At 36.9% G+C, this 12,440-nt stretch overlaps 1 protein-coding gene across 14 annotated transcripts in view; it reads right to left on the reverse strand.

Moving 5' to 3' along the window:
- The window catches only part of BNC2 (basonuclin zinc finger protein 2), a 411,375-nt gene that overhangs the window by 94,677 nt on the left and 304,258 nt on the right, over nucleotides 1-12,440 (reverse strand). The gene's annotated exons all lie outside the window — the stretch shown is intronic.

The following is a 12,440-nucleotide window of genomic DNA, read 5'->3' on the forward strand; positions in this document are numbered from 1 at the left end:
CTATCTTTAAATAAAATATTACTTAAATAAATTATGGTGCATCTAGACAATGGAAAAATGATATGGAGGTTAAAAAGAATGGAGGAGATCCATATATACCAACAAGGAAAGAGGCCTGTATTAGTTTCCAACAGCTGCCGTAACAAACTACCACAACCTTAGGGGCTTAAAACAATAAAAATTTATTTTCTCACATCTCTCAAGGCCAGAAGTCAAAAATCAAGACGTTGGCAGGGCTGTGCTCCCTTCAGAAGCTCCGGGAGGGCCTCTGTTCCATGACTCTATCCTAGCTTCCGGTGGCTGCTGGCAATCCTTCATTTGCAGGCACATCACTCCAATCTCTGCCTCCCTCTTCACATCACCTTCTCCTCTGTACATGCCTTTTCTGTGTGTCTGTCTCTAATCCCTCTCTTCATCTCTCTTATAAGGATACATATGATGGCATCTAGGGCCCACTCAGATAATCCAGGATTATCTCCTTATCTCTTCACATCTGCAAAGAACCTTTTTCCAAATAAGATAACATTAATAGGTTCCAGGGATTCGACATGAATATCTGGGGGGTGGGGGGACAGGTCATTTATTGGTCTGTCACAGACTAGATTATTAAAATTTTAAAGCCCAGTGGCGTCGTGGTTAATTTCGTGCACTCCACTTTGGCAGCCCGGGGTTCTCGGGTTGGGATCCCGAGTGCAGATCTATATACCGTTCATCAAACCATGCTGTGGCGGTGTCCCACATACAAAGTAGAGGAAGACTGGCAATAGATGTTAGCTCAGGGCCAATCTTTCTCACTAAAAAAAGAAAAATTTTAACAGTAAGCTATAAGAAAATATAGAGAGAATGAATCTACTTTTATTAAAATTAACAATAAGAATTAATTAGTACTATACATGCATGAAAATATATGGACTGTACTCTAAACAATTAAAATAGGTGTTGTCTCTGGGAGAAGGGGCTAGGGATAGCTTTCATTTTTTGAATTATATATTACTACAATGTTTGAATTTTTTTATCAATCTTGTATTACTTTCATAAACAAACAACAACACAAATTTAAAAAGAAGCTTGATATATTTTGACATTCAAATTATCTTACCTAACTTTCTAATTGAGGAAAAGGGTCCAGTCAAACCTTTGTAACAGAAGAGAATGACCAACTGTTTAGTGGAATAAAATTTTATAAATAAATATTACATTGTAATTTCCAAGTACAATGTTCACAAGATAGACTGCCAAAGTTTCTAAGAAAGAAAAGTTTATACTTAATCTGAACTTTCACAAACATTTGACTAATACTCCCTTAAAAAACACCCAAACTGGGCCGGCTCCGTGGCTTAGCGGTTAAGTGTGCGCGCTCTGATGCTGGCGGCCCGGGGTTCGGATCCCGGGCACGCCCCAAAGCACCACTTCTCCGTCCAACCCGAGGCCGAGTCCCACGTACAGCAACTAGAAGGATGTGAACCTATGACATACAACTACCTACTGGGGCTTTGGGGGGAAAAAAAATGAATAAATAAAATCTTAAAAAAAAAAACAAAACAAAACACCCAAACCCAAATTCTATGACCTTTCCCTCAAAAACAAAGATTTTTAAAGCATTTCCGAGGTGGACCATGCATAGGCATGAACCGCTAAAGTGGCCGTAGTTGTTCACCTCTCCTTTTACGCAATTCTTCTCTTTGCAGGTGTTCTCACTAAATATAGCTTCATCCTAAAGTTTTCTTCCACCTACAAAATTTAGTAACAATATCTTTACCTTACTGAAATGAACAAAAGTTCCAAAGATCATTGTACGTTTCTCTACTTTTTTCCCCTTCCATGAGAATTGCTAAGCGCTATGAAAGTCCACTGGGGTTGCCTAGATTCTCTTTCTTAGTCATCTATAAAAATTGAGCAAACTTTTCTCCGTCTAGAAGAGACGACAATGATCAAGACGAGCTTTTCAGAAAAGATTATATCGCGCGTGCTAAGCAAATCTGTCAGGAGGAGGAAAGGCTCTTAACGTTGGGGAAATGGAAACCACAATGCCCAGAGAACCGTCTGCATTAACTTTCTCATTCATTCCCCAAAGTCTATGAAATGGCTACTGTGTGAAAGGTTGCAACACAAACCATGGTGTATGTTGTAAACCGTATGGGCAGAACTTCTGGTGTCTGAGAATTTGACGAGAAGAGAAATGAGTTCACTAACGGCAGATTGTTGCTCTGACATGAGGCAGGCCAGCAAGCCGAGGCACGAGAAGGTGCAGAGAAGAGCAAGAGTTATACAGGTGTCATGCAGAAGCAGCTCTGCAGTCAGGGCTCCTGGTGCCTGATAATTACGGATATTGTCAGATCTGCCAAGAGACATATTTAGCAATGAGCAGGGAGGGGGCAGGGGGAGGCTGGCCTATTATGAAACTTGCCACCCACCTCCTACTGGCACTATCAGTTGCATATGCTCTATTAAAGACGATCAAGGGTTCCCAGCCTCCCCTGAGATCAAGAGGAGATGGTGATTATGAAAATAATAACAGTTTTAAAAATTACCTAAATGTTCTAAGGGAGCTTTGAGCTTTTACTTCTGACAGTGTTAAACACTCGCAAGGAGGAAGGTAAAAACAAAAACAAACTAAGAGACCACAGTAGCCTCAGTCTGAAAGGCCTCTCTAGGGCTACTTAAGCCAAACACCCTCTGCGAGTTCAGTGGTTAGGCGATTCCCTGCTCTGGGTGGCATTCCAAAGGCATCACCTTCCCATGTGCAAAAACAAGAAACCGGCACAAAGACCTTACAGCAGATTTCTGTTTGAGACTCCGTTTCTGGAGGAATAGCAAAAAGAAGGAAGAGAAAAGCTTTTCTTTCATTTAACTTTTTTTTTTTAAACAAAAACTGCCTTGAGACGTGAAGCCAAGTTTGTTAAAGTACAAGTGTAATTTACTTTTATATAAACAGAACTTCACAGAGCTATCAGTAGGTTCCATTTCAGTAAAAACAAACAAAAAAAAAAGAAGCTGCAAAAAATAATTATAAAACATATGGTGCAAACCCCGGCTGTGTTTACTTTATGACAGTTAACATTATTTACAGTGTGATCTGGTCAGAATTAATACTCAAAGGGTTATACACAAAATATGCCCAATTTTTCTTCTTAACCAGGCACACCAGCAGTTTTGTCAACCTATCTAAATGAATGTGTCTAGAAATCTCTTGTATTCCCCCAAAGAAATAAATTATATTTTTAACATATTACTTTATTCAAAATGCTTGAGTAATAGTACCCATAAGCTTCCAATAGTAATATAGGGAGCAGCTCACCCTCTCTCCCTTTCTTCTTAGTAACAGGAAAGTTCAACAAAAATGCATTTAAAACCCTGCCATTAGTTGCACCAGATTCTTTCATTGCATGCTGTTCATTTCACTACCTCAGTTGGTAACGTATACTAACAATTTTAAAAGATTCCAGTTCATTTTCTTTTGTAGGAACACAGCTACTACCTCATGTTACACATTCATTATCGATACATCCCGTTGAGAAAAACTAATGTAAATAGCTTATCTCTGCTATTAGAATGGCTTTTGGAGGTACTGACTATAGAAACTGCCAAAGAGGAAGTCAAGATAGAACCTCTTTCCTTTTACTGTTTAACTGAGAGTACGTAATAGACAAGAGAGATAGACACAGAAAACTAAACAATGAAGAATAATTCTGACAATGAAAATCTTACATTTTTCCCAGCTTTTTTATTAAAAGACTCGAGTATTTTATTCCCATCCAAGCCTTCTATTAACATAAATACCAATAATGATGGGACCAGGCGGTGTTGAGTAATTTGAGCTAAAAGAAAAAATGGCTGCCTTTCCTCTGCGGGCACGCAGACACAAGGCGCCCTCCTCCACAGGGGGTGTAGACCACAACCTACCTTCCTGATCCCGCCAATCACAGGAAATGGCTTCTTCAGTGGTGTGCTAGAGCCAGCTCGCACCAGGCCGTGAGAGCTGATTCTTAAAGGTTCAGGAATTTTTTAAGCTGGTTGTCAAACATAGACATTATTAAAAATTAAATTGTATAAACTTAATTAAAGAAATGATATTAAAAATAAAAAATAACAGATACTCAAAACATCACTTCTAATTATTTGACTACATTTTACTGTTATCTGTGCTCTCTTGAGGTTATTTACTTCTATTTATGTCTCGTGTAATGGAAATACCATTTAATAGTATGCTACCACACACCTCTTCCCCGCCCCATGTTCAGTGACTTGTGATCAGCCATAGTGGGGTATTTTCACCACAGAAATCAGAAAACACTGCAAGTCAGGTCTCTTTTTATTTAGAAAGCTGTTGTAAAGCATGTACCAACATACCACTAGCTTCTTCTGAATAACAGATGACTGTCTAGTTTCAAAACTTAGACTTCATTTAAAAACACACATTCATTTAAACTTTATAATCCCATCTGTACCCATTTGGGAAGGAGAAAGAGATAATTTTGCTATGACAGATTTTAAAAAATAACCATAAATTTTATTTGGATCACTTATTTTTATGAAGTCTTGTGAAACATAACATGGAGCATGATTTCCGGATATGAAAAACATTAGATATGACAAATGAAATATACGGTTTGTGCCTTCGACAGGAAACACCCTGCACAGCCTCTAGAAACAAACACAAAGATTAAGTCGCAGGCACACAGGTTTTTTTAAACGCCTGGATTATTCTGTGTTTATAATAAATTAGTAAATGAGATTCTAGCCACTGCAACTTTTTTGTGTTTTTAAAAAGAATGTCAATTGATCTATGATACAAATACACCTAAGGAATAAAGCACAAAAGACTGAAATAATTCTGAATTAAAGTCAATGAAAAAAAGACAGCTTATAAGTGTTAAGATGTAAGAAAAATTTAGACATAAATTACTTTTGCTTAAACATTTAGCAATATCTGTTAAGATGGAAATCAGGATGAATCAAAGAATCACATGCTTAAAACTAAATCTGGATAGGAATAAAAATCTGCCTATTTGTATTACATGGTACATTCGCAATCTCATTCTTTTAATCTTTGGTTTATAAACTTAAAGCAAACATTACATTTTTCAACATTACTGCTATTTGTAAATCATCTACTAAAAGGAAATACATCAAAACTAAATAGCAAACCATTTGGAAATCTTACAAATGCCAACAAGGAGAAGGAAGGCAGGATAAATATTACTCGAGTTAAAATGAATGTTTTATAGGTCTTCCTATAGCAGCTGGCAAAATTTTATAGACGTGAATTTTATTAGAGAGAAACAGTCTAAAAATCAAATTTTAAGACAGCCATTCTTACGAGTAATACAGGAGATTTCAATGTAACTATAAAAAACAAAAGTTTGACTTCTAAAATTTGTTTTTAAAGACATCCACACTACATAACACAGACGGACTTTGTGATCATCAAATAAATCAATAATTATGTAAGTGCTTTTTATAATAGTCCTATACTAAATGAATAATTATTATTTAAAAATAAACATTGCAAAGAAAACTCCATTACAAAGAAAAACAAAATGCAAAGAACTCTAGATGTGATATTGGAAGATTCAAATTTGAGAACTTAGTTTTGGGTACTGTTAAGCTCTTTCAAGCCAGGCCTGGCAGTCTAGTGGTTAAGATTCAGCACTCTCACCACTCCAGCCTGCGTTCGTTTCTTGCTAGGGAACCACACCACTCGTCTGTCAGTTGTCATACTGTGGTGGCTGCCTGTTGCTGTGATGCTGAAAGCTACGCCACCGGTATTGCAAATACCAGCAGGGTCACCCATGGTAGACAGGTTTCAGCGGATCTTCCAGACTACAACAGACTAGGAAGGAACTGGCCACTCACTTCCGAAAAAAAATGGCCATGAAAACCCTATGAATAGCAGCAAAGCATTGTCTGATATAGCGCTGCAAGGTTTGAGGATGGTGCAAATGACCAGGCAGGGTTTCGCTCTGCTGTACGCAGGGTCATTAGGAGTCAGAATAGACTAGACAGCACTAACAAGCTTTTCACCATTATCAAGTGTAAGCTTTAGTTTAATAACTTATAAAACAAAATTAAGACAACTTGCTCTATCTATTCAATAGGTCTCCATGTTAAATGAATCCTTCTATGTGAGATCCCTTTGCAAGCTTCAAGTGCTACGGACTCCAAGAGCCAATTAACAAGTTCTTGTTACTTTATTTATCATCCAATGGCTGGCAGAGCCATCCACCCTGAGTTAGAAGAATATTCCTTCCCTGATCTAAGACTGTGGAAGTCTTCCTGTTTTAGTTTTACAGTAATTGAGACTGACCATGAATGAGAGAATTACACAACAGTAATGCAGGAATGGAACATCTAACCATGCAACCTAATTCTATCTGATTTGTACCCATGGTTGCAAAACCACATTGCTTTAATCGTAAAACAAATCATGAGAAGATCATTTTAAAAATCTGCCCGTGTCTGTCTTCCTTCCTCATTTTCCCTTCCCTTAACTGACCATAATTTATAAAATAGAAATATCTTGTCATTTATTATATATAAGTTTATGTACCCTAATCTTAATTTAAACGATAAATTGCATGTTTTTCTTCCAGAAGCAAATCATGTACTAAGTTGCTTTTTCTCCAAGTACCTCTCTTTATTTCCTTTCGTAGGTAAGTCACACGCCCTTAATAAAAAATGGTTCTCCATCCATGTATAAGAACAGGGAAGCCATGATCAACCTAATTTTCTGTTCACTTAACAGGAAGATGGCTTTTATATATTTTCATAAATAATCTAGACATGATTTCCTCAAAAAATATTCACAATTTAGAGAAGTTAAACCCCAGATTATGAAGTCAATGACTAAAAGAGAAGCAAAAACTTCTATCCTCTGGCTCTGAAATGGGGAGCATAAAATGATTTAGAAAGGAATGTTGGTATCACCAAATTTTTAACTTTTATCAAAGTTGATGTACTTCTAGATATAAAAATAATCTCAAATACATACCCGTATATACTAAGATCTCAAAAATCCTAGGAAGATGTTCAGTTCTGAGAAATGAAACTAGGAAATCCAAACTTCTGGACTTTTTGGTTTTGGCAAAGCTGCCCATGTGTTTTTAAAAGATGAGATGAAACAATTCTTGTCATTTAATCATATTTGTAAGGCTGATGGTAAAGAAAGCATTGGGATGAGGCCATGAATTTTAAAGCATTAGATTAAATAAAATGGGACTTTCAAAGATCCAGCCTCATTTCATATTAATGTTTCTGGACAGAGGGGTAGGAATTGTTTAAGAAGTTGCACAGATGTTGTATGTTCACTGCAAACATAATTAGGTCCCAAACCATACCAGTTTCCCAGATTCCCATGCACCTAAGTGCATCGTGTTCTTGAAGCCTGGAATCAATCTACGAGCACCTTCTCTCTCCCTCACCTTCTGAATCCAGTCACAGCAAGTGGTTTTATCTAACCCTGCTGTTTACTCTCCCTGCCACTACCCTAATGCCAGGCTTATTTCTACTTGAACTACTGTGGCAGCTTCCAAACTGGACAGCCTGGCTCAGGACTCCTCCCTCCTCAGTTCCACACAGATACAGCTACCAAATGAAGCTTCCTAAGGCGCTACTAATCTGGTGGTCGATTTTTGCAGTACTGGCCCCTAAACTGCTCAAGCTTCCTTGCATGCATGTTTTGGAGTAATCATATCCCACTCTGGCTCTGCACTTTGCTATGTGACTTGCTTTGGCCAATGGGATACTAGCAAATATAAAGCAAGCAGACACTTTAAAAGTGCTTGCACATGCGGACTTGCCCTCTCCTGCTGCTCTTCAGAACCCTGCAACTATCTGCATGTGAACAAGACCAGGCTAACGTGCTCCATGATGAGCGATATGATGCCCAGTCACCTCCACTGCCCAACCAACAGCCAGCACCAACCCAAGAGCCAGATGTGTAAATGAGGCCTTTCTAGACCAACCAGCTCACCCCCACCAACCACCCCCCCCCTCAATGTACCAGCTTACCACAGAACTTCCCAGGTGACCCATAGTCTTGTGAACAATAATAAAATGGTGGTTGTTTTAAGACACCAAGTTTGGGGTGGTTTGTCGTGCAATAGTAGATAACTAATATACTCATTACTGACTTAAAATCAACTTCCCATGAAATAAAACTCTTTAACCTGCCAATCAATGCCCCTGGTACTCTGGTTCATTCTATTCCTCTAAAACTCTCCCACTGCTCCTCTAGACCACCATATTTCAGTCTTACTGACTTTGTTAAGGGCATGCAACGTTGTGTAAAAGTACAAATGCTGATGAAATTTTATAAAGACATCTAAAATACCCAATGTGAACTTCGTCGTTACGAAGTTTGGCAATATTCTTTTCTGCAGAAGGTCTTAAAAGAAAATCACTAATAAGCTGAGGTATATGAATCTTCATTATATCTAAACACGTGTGTCTAGCCCCAATTTAAAACTCAGAAAAATACAGTCTTTGGTTTTTGTGTTCACTTGTTTTCCTTCCTTTTCATAATACTGAATCGCAGAGCCCATTTGGCATGGAGAAAAAAAATATTCCCCTCTTTCTCTGAGACTCTTGTCTCTTGTATTTAAGCCCTGCCCACAGAAACTATAACATTAAATAAAGCTCTGTTTATAACCCATAAATACTTCGTAGAATTCTAACTCTAGTTCAAACGAAAAGAGATGAATCGTCACACTTTTATTCTTTCCCCCAAAGACATATTTGGGAAAGAAATAAGAGAAAAATTTGGAAACATGTACTAAGCCAAATTTTAGTTTTTGTTTTAAATCACATTTTTATTAAAAAAAAGCAGTTTTTATCTGTTTATATTACCTGTCTGTTTTACATACTGCATTATATGTTCCTCGAGGGTCATTCAGCTATATAGGGGGAATTCTCTCTGTTTAGTATATTATTTTAATCAAAACTAAATATTTAAAGTATGACACTTAAGCATCTATCAATCTCACTAACTTCTATCCTGCTCACAAAAACTAACTGTAAAGCGAAAATTATACAGTATCTTATAGAGATCATTCTAAGCAGAAAAATACTCCTGAAACATGTTTAGAGTTTCCAGACTTAACATAATTAATTAGGTTTTTCAACTACTCTAGTAAGCGGAAGATGTATATACCATTCATACATTTATTCTATAGGAAAATATGCTTTAATGATGTGAATGTCATTTCAAAAAGAATATATATGCAATGACTAAAAGGACTGTCTTTTCGATATAGACTATGAAAATTTGATGTTATTCACTGCATAAGTACATTCAGTCTCCTTCCACCTCACTCAAAACACTGTAGTATTATTTGCAAAAACTTTATCAAGTGTTCTTATATTTAACATCTGCATACCACTCTTTAACAAATATTGCTGTAAACAAGTGAATGACAACAAAAGAACCATGATCCTCATAAGCCCTCCTCAGCATTTAGGTAATATATACTAAGTGAAACTGATTATTAAGATATATATCTCAAAAAGTGAAAGAAAGAACACCGTAGAAAAGTAACACCTTACCGTTCCCACCACATAACACTGGTGTTTAAATTCTACCACCTTGATTTTCTCTTAATATAAAATAACACATGATAGAGAAGGTACACTTATCTTTCATGAAGAAATCCAATCCAATCATTTTAACAAAAGCCAAACCCTGACTAAAATAAATGGCAACCAGACTCATAGCAAGACATAGCTGACCTGTGCCACAGGCAAATCTAAAAAGTTTGTGAAATTTAAACTATCAGGCACTTCCCAGGTCTGGGAAACCACAACTTTTACCCAGGATGCTATTTGGGCCTTCAAAGCAATATGCTCGAACGAATAAATCACACATGAAAATCCTACACTAGAGCATTCTTTTCTAAAGTTCCTTTTCAAGAAGTATTCCCCTTCCAAGGGTGTGCCCCTTTCAGGTCGCAGATACTTCTCCATATGGGAAATATAATGCAGTCAAGCTTCCTTCCATCTGGTGCCTTGAAAAACGTTTATGAAGAAGTTTTACTGTACATCTTTGATAATCTTGATACTCCAGACATCTCTCTGTCAAAGGTATCCTAAAATGCGAGCCTTGGAAACCATAATTCATTATTAACAGCCTGGATCCAGGTGTAGGGTAGAAGAGAGAGAAAAGAGAGGACAAAGCAGATGGTGTTGTCACACAGCCCTTCGTACTGTGCTACCAAATCTGAGACTACTTCCCGTGAGAAGAAGCAACTGGCTCCAGGCTATCAGCTTCTTAATTACATACGTATATTACTGATGAGGCAAATAAGTAATCAGGTAAACTAAAATTCTATATACTGAGTGAAGGAAACCAATGAAGGGAATATAGACTAATTCCAAATTTGATGTTCTTTATTTTAATAGGCACCATAATTTATATAAAATGTCTACATTTTAATTGGCCCAATTACTCCCCAAGTGGCACTGACAATAGTAATTCCATGGAGATTTTCTTGTTCTAAGTGAGCGACTTCATGGGTAGCTTTAGCAAAACGATCCTAATGGGGCTAAAAAGGATCATCTTTGGAGTCTCGCTAAAAGAGAATTTTAAAATAAGTTTTTATTAACTTGTCAAAACATTTATGAGTTAAGGAATTTAAAGGAAACATCTCCTTTAACTTCTGTGATCTAACACATAGGTGGGTTTTCCATACTACAGCAAAATGTCATTAATTCAAACTAAAATAAACGTTTTTAATTCAAAAAGTGGGGGCTGGGTTGAAAACTAATTTTGATCAGCCAGTCATTTAATTACAGGGTTTGAATTAATAGTACAACTAAGACAGCTAAGTAATGTTTAAATTCTTTAAAGCATTAACTTTTCAAGAAAGTTGGAAATACGTACGAAGAGTCTATTTACATATAACTCATTATTGTACTAATTATAGATCATGCTTATATATTCACTAGAAAATGTACACTAATGACCTCTGCTTTCCTTTAGCTTAAGTTGAGCCCCAGTCTTCACTAAATTGAGAGCTGTAACTGAAGCATGGTGTCTCTTTATCGCCTGAATATAGCAGCCACTCAAGTCACTATTTGCTGAATGAATACATTTTCCTGAACCCTCAAAATAGGAAAACAAAAAACATAAAGGAAAATTGTGATGCAATGAGATTTTTTAAAAAGAGATGGAATATTGAATTTGTACAAAGACTGTACACTAAATAAAGAGAACACATTAAATTATTCATCTTAAATTAGTAATAATGGGTACCATATAGTTAATTTCTATTCACCCACCTCTACTTGCCTGCAAATTTTCTGGATTTACCTCCCCAAAGTTTTAACCAGATGTCGCAGTTCATTTTTCTTTATTAAAAATTAACATGCACAGTCAAAGAAACAATTTTCTTTCTGCATCTGACCCTCCCACCGTACAACTATTCAACACATTTTTATTTTGTAATTCAAAGACACAACCCAGAGTGACAAGAAATTAATCTGAAATTCTCAAATGTGCAGAAGAGGTTTACAGAAGCAAATCTTTGCATATAAAAATTTTGCTTCAGGAGAACACTAGACTTTTACATAAGGGCAATTCATGGTTGGAGAAAGGTTCCTGTTTACGTACTGAAAATAATAAAATCATTATTTAAACCTTATATGTTTCATACTTTTCATTAATCCAGACTGACCTACTCATTAACTTGAAATGCTAGTGTTTTCTCACACCACATATGAAAAGACGCATATTATGGTCAGGTACATGAGCATATGGGTCTCTATAAAATTAAAACAGAGAGAAGCATCTCTCCCTACAAACACCAAAAATCATCTAAAACTTTGATTAGAGTAAACCAAGTATTTCTCAAATCCTTAAGATAATTTTTGTAGACAGTTTCTCAATAGTCTTATTTCAGAATTGTCTCTATCGGACACAAGCGTAATTGACTATAAAAATGCATACGCAAAGGAAGCTAATGGCCTTGCTTAATTAAAATGTAAGTCTTCAGCATTTTAAATTCCATTTATATGATTTTAAAGGAGGCTTCAGTGAGTCACTCTCTTGACAAGAGCATTCAGATTGCAGAGAAGGCTACAAAGGCGTTAATGACATTTACCCCCCTAATAAGAGCTGTTCACACTTCATGGTTTTTCCCTTGTTATTGCTCAGGACAGACACTAGCACCTCATTGAAAGATCAGTGCTGCAAGGGAAAAAAGGCCCCTTGAGACGTCTCAGACTTGAGGAAAAGCACTAAATCAGATGATGCTACAGAGATGACATGTTTGATTCTCAGGGGTTCTTACTCACCCTATGGCCATGGATTTGAGGCAGTTAACACACAGCCAATCAAAACCCTCCCCCACTCCCAGAAGACAGGGCCATCCTCTTCTGCAGCAGGCACAGTGAAGGCTAGGGAGAAAAGAAAGAAACTTCTTTCAGGTGCCCTAGGTCTGGCAGGA

This window comes from Diceros bicornis, chromosome 22, assembly GCF_020826845.1.
Source record: "Diceros bicornis minor isolate mBicDic1 chromosome 22, mDicBic1.mat.cur, whole genome shotgun sequence".
NCBI classification, from domain to species: Eukaryota; Metazoa; Chordata; class Mammalia; order Perissodactyla; family Rhinocerotidae; genus Diceros; species Diceros bicornis.